Raw genomic sequence first — 14,392 nt, 5'->3', positions numbered from 1 at the left:
AATACCCTACCTAGTTGTACAATGCATTTATTTCTTTGCACACAAAACGCCTTTAGCCTATCTAGGTTTCTTGGTATTCAAGCTTTTCCTCCAATCTCAACCATAGTGCAGATCCCAAAGACATGCAACCTTCTAACATGCTCTTCATTAGTATTCTCATAAGCAATGCTTTAGAAGTTTGAGCCATGAAGAGCACAACCTGCAATTCCCAAAAATTCCCCTTTTTCTGTAGTCGAGCACCTATCGAAAGAGATATGTGGCTACATAGCCATAAGAAAGCTTTTATCTTTTCGGCAATCTTAGTGGCCCATAATTGTTTCCACTATTGTTTTCGGAAATCATAATCCAAGTCTTCTTTAATCCACTTGTTAGAAAGGCCCTCTTGCTCCAAGTTCTTGCCTTGTAGAATATTGCCGCCAATCTTAGATGAATAACAGAAAAACTGTACATTACCTTTCGGAAATTTCCATCCTAGTTCCGTTGGATCCCACATTAGGTTCTTTCAACATGTATCCTCTAAGATCCAAATTTTAGAAGTTGCATTGTTTTTGCATCTGGGTTTACTTCCCATAATTTGTTTTTTAGATCTAGTAAGCACTCTAATTGGCATCCATTCCTCAAATTCCACCATTGTAGTGGAGCTCTCAACATTTTCATTAACTTGTTTAATGTCTTGTATAACCCCTCTACCATTGAAGCACCCCAACCATTTACATCCCTCAAAGCCACGTTCCACCATATGAGCTTCCCAAGGATACACCTACATAGAATTTTTTCTGAGTGTAATCATTTTCTTCCATTTTTTATTGCCACTTTCCATTATGTTATTGATTTCCTACTAGTGTTCCCACCACTTAGCCATTGTGGGTTGCCATTGCTTTTCTAAATCTGCCAAAGGAAGTCCCACATCCATTCCCAATATTTTACCGCTAATATTTGTAATGTTGGGATTCCATAGAAGAGGTTGACAAGCCCAGTCCATCATGGATAGAGTGTTGTAAACTAAATTGTCAATAGAGAAGTAAAACATAACATTGTGTATTAAGACAACAAGTTGTTGGATACAAAACAGATGAACAGAGATGACAAAGACAAACTTCAAAAAGCAAGAAGGTTGAGCGAGGGAAACTAAGAGCCACACAATAGTAAATGTATTAAATTCAAATGGCAGCATGAACATACAAACTAGGTTATAAGTTTGGTTATATACTAACCAAACTAGGGCAATTGCCCTTTATGCTAATTACAAATATGCTTTAATTTGGTTTGTCCAATGGGATAATGTGAATACGTCCATTATATTATTGTATTCGACAGAGAGGATGACTGCCTCCAATGCATTTCCTCCCTAAGAGTCTTCTAAGCAATCATGATGGAGAGCATCATACGGTCTTCAGGTGCTTTTGACAATTTGAGCTTCATTTCTTGTACAAAAAACCATCTATTTGTCGACAACTTTTTGTCTCTTGTTCTAAGAGACCACATATCAAATATATGCCACATCAACACTTTCCAAACTTCCTTGCCAAGGAGGAGACTCCTTACTACTAATTTGCCCAATAATGCTTTGCTCTAAGTTTCTGGATCGATGAGTTCAAGTCCCCCCTCTTTCTTGCATCGTGTTATTTTCTTCCATGCAACTTTGGTTGCCACTTTATCCTGGGATTTGCTTGCCCATAGAAATATGCAAATATTAGAGTTTATACCAGCTACACCTTTCCTGTCAAAGATCCAACATGACAGTGCATGCCACATGGTTGCAAGCAATATTTTGTTATGAGTACTCTTCCCGCTAGTGAGAGCTGAGCAGAATTCCAGTATTTTAGTTTATTTATTATTGAGCATTGCAACTCCTCTAGTTGCATACTCTTGGGAATATTAATCCCTATCCAGAAACCTAAGTATTTGGTTGCCACTTTTTCTTGCAGCTAGCAAAAGGAAGGATGTAGATACCACTCTAGTTGTTGGCCTCTAATCCACCAACCCTTGGACTTGTGTCAATTTATCTTGGCCCTTGAAACTCTATAAGAAATGTTAATCAAAATTTCCCATCTGCAAAGGTTTTCTTGCATCCCATTGACAAACAACATCGTATCATCAGCGAAGGTGTCACGAACATGACTGCCACGCTTCCGAAAAGGCGGTCGTAGAGGAGAGGATAATGTCACGAACATGACAACAATCATATCAAGATTCGAACTCTTCACCTGTTGCATATAGTCAAGTGTTATGTTTTAACCAACACGTCCAAATACATGGTCATGTATTTATATTTTAGTAGATTATTAGTAGATTATCTATTTCAAGTTCTAGGAGTTTTTAGAAAGTTTTAGAACTAGAAGGTTCTAGAGGGTTCTAGAATATTCTCCTGGATATTCTAATGCATGTACTTCGACGCACAATATAAATACTTGTAACTTGCTTGGTCCCTTTGAAGGGATTCAACGCTAGTCATTGGCACATCAATCTAGTATTTTCTTTTAGCCCCATCTTCTCTCCTTGATTTATATCTCTGTCTTTATGCTCTTGTATTGTTCCTATCGTCTTAAGTTCCTCATCTCGTCGCTCCGAACTTCCTGAGTTTCTAGCCTCATCACATCGAGTTCCTTGTTCGTAACCTTATCGGTCGTAGCCTCGTCATCTGTGCTTTGTCGTAGTCTAGGGTTGGTGTGTTTGTGACACTAGGCTGATATAAACAACTCTTTATCATGCCCTAGAATTAGCAATGGGCATGGTTTCGACTCAAACCGAACCGAACCGTTAAGCCATGGTTGAACAATTTATTGGTTACAAAAAAATTTAATGGTTTTGTTTGGTTTGGATTTTCGATAAACGATTCGGAAACTTGGGTTTATAGGTTTGGTTGGAAGGTTTATAGGTTTTTGGTTAACTTTTTCTTTACCTTAATAGTTTATTAGTTTAATGGTTATTTATTTATTTAATTAATCTAACTTAAATGTTTATTTAATTTAATGGTTCGATTAAAATTTCTTTTATTGATTTAATAAATTTAACTTAAATTCTTATTTAATTTAATGTATTTTTATTTATTTAAATATTTAATTAGTTTGACTTAAATGGTTAGGTTTAAAATTTTTATTAAATGGTTCAGTTTGGTTTTAGCTTTTCCCTAAAAGCTTTGGTTTAAATACTTGAGAGTTCATAGACGGGTTGGTTTAGTTTTTGTTTTATATAAATGGTTCGATTTCTTTGCCTTGAAATTGAACTGAACTATGCCCATTACTACCTGGATTCTGTAGACCTTTAATCCAGGGCTCAACGGCTCATAAACTTGCTAAAAGAGACTCCGCATAATGAATAGGTATGGGGCAAGTGAGCATCCTTGTCTGACTGAACGAGTTATTTCAAAACCTTGTCCCATATTTCCTGCAACTAGTACATAGCTCCTCACAAATTTATACAGTGCCCACATCCCTCAGATCCACCTATCGAGGAATTTCATCGTTCTCTTTTACGTGTGATGAGACGTGGCCCCTGGGGCCACATGTGATGGGATTAATCAGTTATGTATATTTTGGCCTGAAGTACTCTTAATTGTTATCCCTACACACGTCTCTCATTATCACTCTTAATTGCAATGGTCATTGGCAAAAATATTGAGCGTAATTATTCAACTTCACAAATACTATAGGAGAAAGATAGTAAAATCCACCCCTCTATGAAATTTGGTCCTATGCCTACACAAATTTCTTTGACACTCACAACGTGCTCTCTCAATTGCAATGTTCACCAATAAAATTCTTGAATATCGAGAGTCACAAGACAACTCCATACATATTACATGCTATGGATATCTTTCTTTCAATCAATAGCTCATTCAATGAGTTTTTTTTATAGCACTAGTGTATCTCTTGGGAGAGATGTGGAGGCCCATGTATCACACAATACATTACATTGGTTTATCACTTGGGAGATATGTGGAGGCTCATGTATCACACGATACATTACATAGTTTATATCAAACTACAAAACCATCCTCTTTAGTGAATGAGAAAACCATAAGAACTCACACATGACAAAGTCCAACCCTTTGTCTGCCATTTGCACCATTGCTTACAAACTCTCCTATGTGAGATAGGGGGTTGGGCCACATATAAGAAGACTTGTCAACAATGCATAGTTCTTGTCTAAGTATCTTTCTTTCACAATGTTGATAATGCTTTTTAGGATGAGGGTCAAACGTTTGGTTCATATTACATATGTAAAGTTCAAATAAAAATAAAAGGATTATCTTTTAAAGGTCGAGTGGCTCCTTGATTGACTACAAAAATTTTGTCAACTTTTACGTAATCTGATTCTAGCATGTATGTGTTTTTTTTTTCTAAACAAGATATCCTTCCATTAGTTTTAAAAAACATGTCATCTACAAAATACAGTCTACTTATTTTACCAAAATGAGAGATGATTAGGAGATATATAGCTTCCACTATGTGACTTTCAGTATACATGCTTGACATTAGTGCATATCCTACTATTGTATTAGGATCCAATTTCAAAAAGCTTCATTTGAGCACAATTTCCCCCTATCTATATTGCGAAAGCATCTACATGCTATCAATAAGGTCAACCAACTTCACATATTTGTTGCTCAAAGGTTTCAAAGCTGAAAAACCATTATTATTCCACACAAACCTAGAAATCAATGCATTGTAAGACACCACATCTCGATTATATTGCTTAGAAAAGACAGTGAATGTTTCTTCCAAGTTTCCATAGGTAAAATACATGCACATATCATACATCATGGTCGTGCAAAGCTGAAAAACCTTTATTATTCTGCACATACCCAGAATTTATTGCGTTATAAGACACCGCAACTCGATTATGTTGCTTAGAAAAGATTGTGAAAGCTTCTTCCAGGTCAAAAATAAGTGACCATATTTGGCAGAGATGCTCTCGCATTGCAATGATCCCACACGATTCAATGCTTCTTCATCTAGCATGTATGTGTTTGTTGGTGTATTTCAATAATTTCCTAGTTCATTATGTTGGATTGCAATGTAAATGTGTGCATTTATAACTACTATTGTGGTTAAACAAGTAGCACGTTAGAGGAAAGCATCCCACTGAATCGGCTTTGTGGTTTCAAGGGTGGAACGGAAGTAGTCCTTCTTTAAAGGTGATGTAAGGAGCTGTACAACCAGCGCAAGGAGGTTCATTCTTCTTACAGGAACACTACGTGGACGTATGGTTATTAGTGGTCGGCCTTACGGTTTGGCAAGTGTGGGTATCTAGGTGCAACGAGACTTTCGCAGGTAAGCGAACCCCACCGGCTGAGAATTTAATGATGATCTGGTTTAATCTTATTTCCACGTTACGAGGAGAGTTTGAAAGTCTTTAAGGGCCCTTTGACGCAAGTGAAGAAGCTAGAGCTCGGTTCCTTCTGAAATGGAGCGGTTCGTCGATGCTGCAGATGGTGGATGGTAAAGCGAAGTGGAATTATCAACCACCATGGTGGTTGTTCCCTTCGAGTGTACCTAACATCTAGATGGGTGCTTCCATAAGAAGTGAGTGGAGCACGTCTATGTCGAATTCAGGTTGTATGAGGCTCACATGGAGAGTATGTGTTTGGGTAATGCTATGGTCATCAAATGATGTGGTGTTTTGGAGTTGTTTTTGTTGTTTCCTCTACACATATTGTTTTCTTTTGACATGCAAGGTGGCCTGTAAGTTATTGGTTGTATATTATCCTATGTACATTGCCTTAACTAATGGAAGTAGTTTTTTTTTTTTAATAAAATAAAAAACATTGACATGAGATGTGCATTCAAGCACATTGAGTATTATTTAAGTGTTTGAATAAACTATTGCACAAACTTTTACATGGCTTCATTTTTCATGTGAAATTTAGAATACATCTTTCGTTCACTTATTTTGTTTCGCCCAAAGGCACAACCAAATTAGCATACGTTTTACTTTTACTAACAACAAATTCTTAGGTGGTTGATTAATTTTACTACTATTTACATAGAGATTGAAAGGCTTGATTAAGTGGGTTGTGGGTTTTCCCCATCCAAACATTCGTGATACATGGTTGGACAAGCCTCGTGAGATAGGCATCCTCGTTGCCTAGTTGACATCTCATTGACAGTATACCATACTTATTTCTCATTTTCTTTTGTCAACCTTCAAGCACAAACATGGCCCCATAACACATGGTTCTTGTTTCGAAACTAACTTGAAATGCTAATGAAATCATATCAAACATAATTTTGTATTTTGTTTAAGATAAGTCAATCATGTGCAACCTCATCACAAATATGGTCCCACGTGTACACCATTCTTTCTTTACATGTTTATTCAACCACAAGTGTGAATATCACATATATAATTATTTGGGATTTTTCTTACCATAAAATCTCCTTTCTTGTATGTTGCATGTGTTCACATGAATATTCTTTGTATGTTGCAATAAGTATTTGTTTGATACTCTACTATCGTCCTATAACAAAACATAAAGACTTGTTTTGATTTATGCGAGTTAAGTAGTTTTTAATCCTACACAATACAATGAGGATTTGTGTTAATTGCCTTCTTCTGTTTGGCATTATCAAGAGACCAATGCAAAAATTTGTGTGATAAAGAGCAATGTGAAAGAGAACGTTGACATTCAATCCCACAATTCAAAGAATCACATAACTCCTTGAGCCAATGCTAACACAAAGCAAGCGGTATTGCAAAACTCCCTAAAAGGCTTTATGCAAATTACCATTTCCACTTAAAATGACGTTGCCCCTTAAAAGACAATCTAGCAAAAAGGAGATGAATCACACTACACATGGTGTCCAATCAACCCACTCAATGAACACCGACACACTTAAGTTTTATGTACTTGTCCCTTAGATCTAATGTTTTAACTCTAGTTTCATAAAATAATTCATATTTCTACCTTTTCCATGGGAAATCCATCTTCAAAAACCATAACATTTCACACATAGAAAGTGATTGGAAACAATCACTTCTGTCATCTCTCGTTATCCTTTTACTTTCTAGTCACTATATAGACAACTAGCAAAAGAAAGTGTCAATTCTTCTTTTAGTGAGAAGGGATTTTCTTACCAACGGAAGTGTCAATTCTTCTTTTGCTCGCAAAGTATTTTCTTTTAGTGGTACCAAAATGGTAGGATTGTAACGTAGAAAGAACATACCTCTTTCTTATTTGAAAGGACATTTCAAAACACACACATGGTCACACAAATGCATTTTTTTATGTCCTTCCATTTATCACATTAACTCCAATCTTAATTTATACCCATGCACATATTGATTTAGAGAATCCATTGACTGATTTACCGACACTATTATTATATTTATGATTGTAGTTGCTTGTCACCAAAAAATAAAAAAATCATATTTAAAGATGAATGGAATAACCACCAGTGATGAATTACATATACCGTATTTGCTATATTTCCTCTCTTGAAAAAATAACAAAAGTTGAGCATGCCAACATCGAAGGTTTTTCATATTTGATGCAACATTCATAATCTTCAATGTAACAAAAGTTTTCGAACACAATGTCACACACCTCGGCTTACAAATAATAAGACATTATGCATTGTTGGCATAATATGAATGCCTAGAGCTTAAACACCATCCAAACTGCTAACATACATAGATTACATTCTACACATGTATCTTGACACCCTTGTGCAATCAAACATGTAGAATATACATTAGAGATTCAATTTGACGATAAATTGCCTTAATATGTAACACGAACATTGTCCATAATGAGTATCAAAACCTTCAAATGTCTAATGGATCTATACATTATTGATGATAAAAATATTTGTAATCATGATTTGGATTAAATTTTCTTCTCATCAAATAAATTGATCTGAAGAAACCGTCATAAACATATCCTATTAAATTAATGGCAAGACAAAATCTTCAAAACATGCTTAATTTGACATTAATGAGTTTATTCACCATTTCCACCTCTAAAAACATGCCTTTAGAGACTCCATTTCCACAATACAAAGATTTGGAAACAATAAATTTGACTTGAGAAGGAGATGTTGATAAATCTAATGAAATCCATAAAATGGCATGTTAGTAACAAATATTAGATACACCTTATAGGACCATTGCAAAGCTAAATCGAGACATGCTACAAACCTAGAAGACCTTTAACAAATGTATAATTGAGAAACGAGTAATAATTTTACGCAATCATAAGCCACAAAGCTATCAATGTTTTGATGAATATAAGCCATGATTAGGAAATCGTAGGATGATGATTGCGTCAAAAGAATAAGAGAAATATTTGGGCATGAATTAGGATCACCTAACATTTTCAATTGGAATCATCGATAACTTTGGATAAATCTATAGTTTTAATTAATTTCTTCTAGGTTCAACAGACATATTTCGATGACTTTGTTCTATTTAGAGTCTAGACAATTATGTGAGAGGCAAGATACGAATGGAGTCCACTAGTAAGAATGTTTGTGGTTAGAACTTATTTCGAAGCCCTAATTTATAACTATTGTAGTAATGACAAGTGACCGCACGAACTAATCTATATCTTCTGTTTTTGCCAAATTGTGGGAGTTAGGGTCATTGTTCATTGTTCATTGTTCATGAATATGTTTGGTGTGAAAGCATATATGCTTTATTTATGACCTAGCCTTGTTATGGTTAATGAATAATTATTATACTCATGGGGAGGAGCTAACTATAGATGGTAGACAACTTTAGCCATATCTAGTTGTGTTAAACAAGGAAGGCTAACTTGATTTTAAACTTATCCAACAACCAAAATGATGAACAAACCTTTAGTTAATGAGATGTAACTACGGGCATCGATGTGCTTTGCTTTCAAAAGGTTTTCTTAGAGTCATGTTACAGTGGTCCAATATAATGACGACCACTTCATGCATGTTTCCCATGTCCATGTCGATAAGGTTTCCATTGAAGGTCTCAGGACAACTTCCCTAGTTTGTCTGTTTCACAATATTTTTAGAGAAAATCACCCATCTATCATATTATACTACGAACTTCCATTGCCTCAAACAATTATTAATATACATATACTAAGATGTTTGCATGTTTTTTCATCAATAATGTATCCATGTTTTTTTTAAAAGTTTACAAACAATTCACCAAGGGCTCTAAATCAATTGACGTGTATGGTGTCAACTAGTTCCCTCCCATCAATATCTCTTTTTCCTTTTGTTTTCATGGCAAAAATGTCTTCAATGCTGTCAGTATTTAATCGAGGAAACTTATTTAATTAGTATTACTTACCATCTATGTCAGTTTGCATTGTCATGTTTATACTACATTCAATTCATTCAAATCGGTAGATATGATGGATTCACTGTGGAAGAACTTTGTCATGGATAGCATTAACTTCTTAGTCCTCATTTACAACCATTTCTGCTAATGATTGTTCATAAGGTGGATGAGATTGTATGGTGCAAATATTTATGAGCCTACCTTGCTCCCCCCCCCCTCCCAACTTAATGCATATTAATTAATACACTATAGGGAACTTTGTCATGTTTGACTTTACATGTTAATTCACTACGGTGTTAATGAGTTTGAGTAATTAAAATTAAAAGCAATTGTATAACATAGTTTTATATCGGCCACAACTTCTAGATAATTTTTCATTGTATACTCACATTTAATGTGTCATAGTACCTTAGGATATATGTTGCCATGAAGACTTCTATATCTCGTTTGGACTAATGCAAAATCCATGTAAGATGCATGACTAGAGTTGGAATGGCCTAAATTATGGATGTTAATTAAACATCCAAGCCACATAGGTAATGCGCAACCTAGAGTTCACAACGACTTGTGGCCAATAAATGGGCCAATAAATGAACATTGAACGCCCTATTGGTACATCATATGTTGTGCATCAATAAGTCTAGTATTAAATTTCAATGTTAACGCCTGCACAATTTGAAGTAATAAATTGAACCCGTTGAAGTTTTAGCCAAATTGAACTATCAAAACATATTATACATTAAGAGCCTTTCATGAAAGATATATGTAAGAGATTTTCCAACCAAGTGATGAAGTTATTGTTTAGACTATTATAATAGGGACGCCTTATGTATTAAGTTACCACTAAGAAACTGATCTTCAATGTATTTTCCATGTCATATGAAGATGACCACCATGTATCTAGGATCATACTATTGCCTTCATCCATACATCATACATCATACCATTATAGGAGAAGGCATTCAAAGAAATTTGAGCACGAAGAATCCTAGAACCTTGTCGAATGCACATACATTGTCTATACAAAGAAGTTTTTCATGCAAGCGAAACTATGTTGGGATGCTCGATGACATTTGAGGATGGTGGCAAGGCATAAGAGCTACTCTTAAGTTGTGGTTCCATGAAGGAATGCATAAAAATGTGCATGTGATAGTTTTTTGCCCATTTCCAATGAGAAGCCATAGCGTTGTCTCGTTTTTCAATGCTACAAATAACAATCCATTTTGGATTTTTTGGCCTTATTTGAAATAATTTGTAATGACTTCAAAATATTCAAATGAGTCATAGACTTGGAAGTTAGAAATACCTTTTAAAGCATTAAGTGTACAAAGAAAAAACATTGTATTCAATATAAAGGTAGAATGTCGTATCATATACATACTCTTTAAGTTTCAAAGGCGGTTAGTAACTTCCCTTTTGATCTCATTCTCAACGGCCGATAGACCTCACTTCTTGGGATCTCCAACCTCGAAACTTATAACATAAGGGGTAATTTTCCTGAACTCCACCTATCAACTTCTTCATTTTTCTTTGGGTACCATCTTTGCTATTTTTTAAATTAATTCCCCTCTCTTTCTCTCCTCAACTGAAACAATCCTCGTCACGAGACCATTATCCTTTTACTCCTCCCATCACAAATGAATCTAAATGGAATGCCTTGTGAAAGTTTCTTTGTGCATTGACTTTTAAATCACAATGTTGTCATTTTCAACCCTGTGTTCATAAAATGTCAAAGTCAATTTCATAGATCCATGTTCAAGAAAGAATTATGAATTAATATGAAAATGAATGCAAATTAAACCCGTTATGTTGGATATGAACCACAACCTTTGCCAGTTATTGTCATGTTTACGTATTAAATATTAGAATTTCAACCAACTAACTTGGTAAATTTACAAGCAGCAATCTATGAACACATTTACTTCTTCTTATATGATGCATAAAGACAATCCTTTCACACTATGCTTTACAAGCAATAACTTGCGGAGAAGTGTAGAGTATGTTTGATAATGTATAAATTAAATGATTTCACATTGTGATTGACACATGTTGATTATTTAATGTGACTTCTATAGGCTAGGATGATAACAATTACCTACACATTTTGTGCCATGGTTAACAGGTTTACAAGGTCCACCACGACTAACATGTTTATAACATTCCATGGGCATGGCCTCATAATAATCTATTCCAAATATCTTCCCTTATCACGAGCTTTTATAAAATTTCTTCTCCCCCCTCAACTTTCCCTCAACTCAAGGAACGTTTGAGTAGTCTATGCAATTTGTGGACAAGATAACTAACAACGGAGCTAAGTTGATTGTTAGGCATAACATAAAAAGACGATGTAAATCGAGATAATAAACTTAAAGACATGGATTCTATCTTAATAAATTGGAAGCATGCTAGAATGCTACATATCATAGTTAATTGGCTTTTAAGGGCAATGTTCTCATATTGTGCTTTAGCGTATAATGTTCTATTTGTTTGATACTCCACTTGTGTAGGGAATCTCTTGTATCATGTAAAATGATTTATTTGAATATTATCATTTGCTAGTTTACACTCGGGGGAAAGCTAAACATAAAATATTATTGTATCACACACAAAAGTCTCCCTACTACATAAAGAATTGATCAAAGGGTTAGCTATAGGGCTTTAATAAATAGAATTCAAGATGTGGTGGATAATTAGATATCAAACTTAATGATTCTATAATAAAGTCAACGAGGAGTATCATGAAGCCTGAGAGAAGGGCCACCCTAAGACCACAAGATCAATTTAAAGCAAGATGATAATTAATTCATGAATTGCATGATGATTAATGTTAACCATCTTTTTAGATTTTTAGAGCGTGAACCTATAGATTCATATCATGAGTGCTTTGGGACATCCCAACGTATGTTTACAGGTATTGCTAATAAGCCACAATCCATATTTGCTAAATGGGTACAAAGTACTCATGCTCTTTGTGGCAAGCACTAACCTAGCTTAGGAAGGCAATGATGTAGTAGCAATAGTTAAATAAACCACTAACATTAGCATATAATCAATGACTATGTGGAAAAACTTAAAAACAAAACGAATAGGTTTCTTTGATAAATGATCACTACAAACATACATTATTATATATAATATTACACTAACTTAGTATCCACACAAAGAGAACTCAAAACCACTCAAAACATTCCCATCTACTTTCACTAGAATTCAGGGGATCTTGTTTTCATAAATAAACCTTGGAATTATATTCGAATTTTATATTTAGTAACGATTATCTACAAAATATGTGTATATCTTAGGTCACAACTTGCCACATGTGGACATATATGATTCATATATTAGGTAAGAACTTGCTCCCAAAACCACACACCATTAATTTTACAATGATTGAAATTAACACGCTCGTGCGCATGCACACTCACACACACACCCTCTCTCTCACTATCTTTCTTTTGCCCTTTGTCTTTTTCTTTTTGTAATTAGTTTATCCTAGTGGCAAGTTCTTAGACTACTAATCTTAGGCTTTGGTCTCAAGGTTGACTCTTTGTTATGCCATGTATGTTTTTCTTAATTTACTAGGTGTTGCTATGGAATGTAGGGTTGATCGCAAGTAGAAATTTTTTCATGGGTGTGAATGTTCATTCTTTCCATGAAGTCATGAAATGCATTGTTCAAGGGCAAGGTGAAAGAGAAATTGAATAAGCACTTCAAAAGTTGGTTCAACAAGCACCAATTGTGAAGACATAAGTCTATAAGTCACGAAATATATTGTTCAAGGAACAAGGTCAAAGAGAATTTGAATACGCAGTTCAAAGTAGGCCCAACAAGCACCAATAAGTTCATACAAGATGGTTTTAGTAGAAATACGCAAGGAAATGTGACAAAGATGGTGCAGAAAGTGTTTTCACGTTTCATACAATTATTTTTAGTTCAATGGAGTAGTTATGCATGAAGGTCCTCATCTACAATAAGTGAACTACTAGAAGATAGTATAGTCGCAAAAATGAGATGAATATGAACTTGAGGTGTTCAATATTGCATGCATTTCATTCCTTTGTTTACGTTCTTGGGTCCTTTCCAAATTATATTCCTACACAATGTGTTTGGTGAGAAGTAGGTGTTGGTAATGGGATGGTTCTTGGTGAGCTTGGGCAAGTGAACATCTTTATACTTTTCCCTTTTTACACATTGTTGCATCAATTCCTACTATGAGGAAGACCAAGTCAATGAAAATGTAACATTTTTGAGTTATGGTTTGTGTTAAGCATGCCCTCGCATATGATGTATCCATTTCACAGAAAGACTCACCACAAACATTATGCCTATTCTTGGTGACACATGTCACAAAATCATTGTTATTGCTCTCTCATCATCTCTCTTGTTCGAATTTGAAAGGAGAATATCAACATTGCCCCTTATGTTAGAGGAAGTAATGGCGTTGCCGTTTGTTGTATAAAAAACATCACCTTGTCCCCTCAAGTAAAATAAAGGTAGAAACCACTTCCCCTCAACTACCACTACATATGGTTAATGTTTTGCAAAATCAATTCTTTACAATAGTCAAATCATTCATTAAGAGATACAATGAGATATTTGGAACAATTAACATTGTGATTTAGTTCTAATAACAATTGTCAACATTGTGATTAGGGAGTAGTTGGAATGGTTAGCACTTGATTAGTATTGTTACTCACATTAATAAGCAACAATTGCAATGTTAATAATTCTTAAGCACTTCATCAATCATAATATTAACTATTCTAATTAAAATCTAGAGGTTGTGATAACTGGTAATGTGATTAGTGCATCCCTCCCGAGTTTGTCTTGAACATTTGCGCTTGAAGTAAATGAATGAAAGAGAACAATATCCAATGCCACTTTGGTGTATAACTAATTGCACTAGTCCCTAACGTCTTCATGTATTGGTTTGTTGGGGCTCTATGTATTGCCTTGAATCACCGATCATGTTGGGTTATCCTTTTTGCGTGTTTCGATAGCTTTCTCAATCTCTTCTCAACAACATCATCCTGCCATCAATCATAATTTTATACACTAGTTATTGCTATTTGTTTACACATTAGCTACAAGGTTGTTAGAAGTGAAGAGGAAATGATACACATCCTTA

Source organism: Azolla caroliniana, unplaced genomic scaffold (assembly GCF_043228905.1).
Source record: "Azolla caroliniana isolate FFs.n. ecotype wild unplaced genomic scaffold, voAzoCaro1.0.p SCAF_1, whole genome shotgun sequence".
Classification (NCBI taxonomy): Eukaryota; Viridiplantae; Streptophyta; class Polypodiopsida; order Salviniales; family Salviniaceae; genus Azolla; species Azolla caroliniana.
This window is presented reverse-complemented; position numbering follows the sequence as displayed.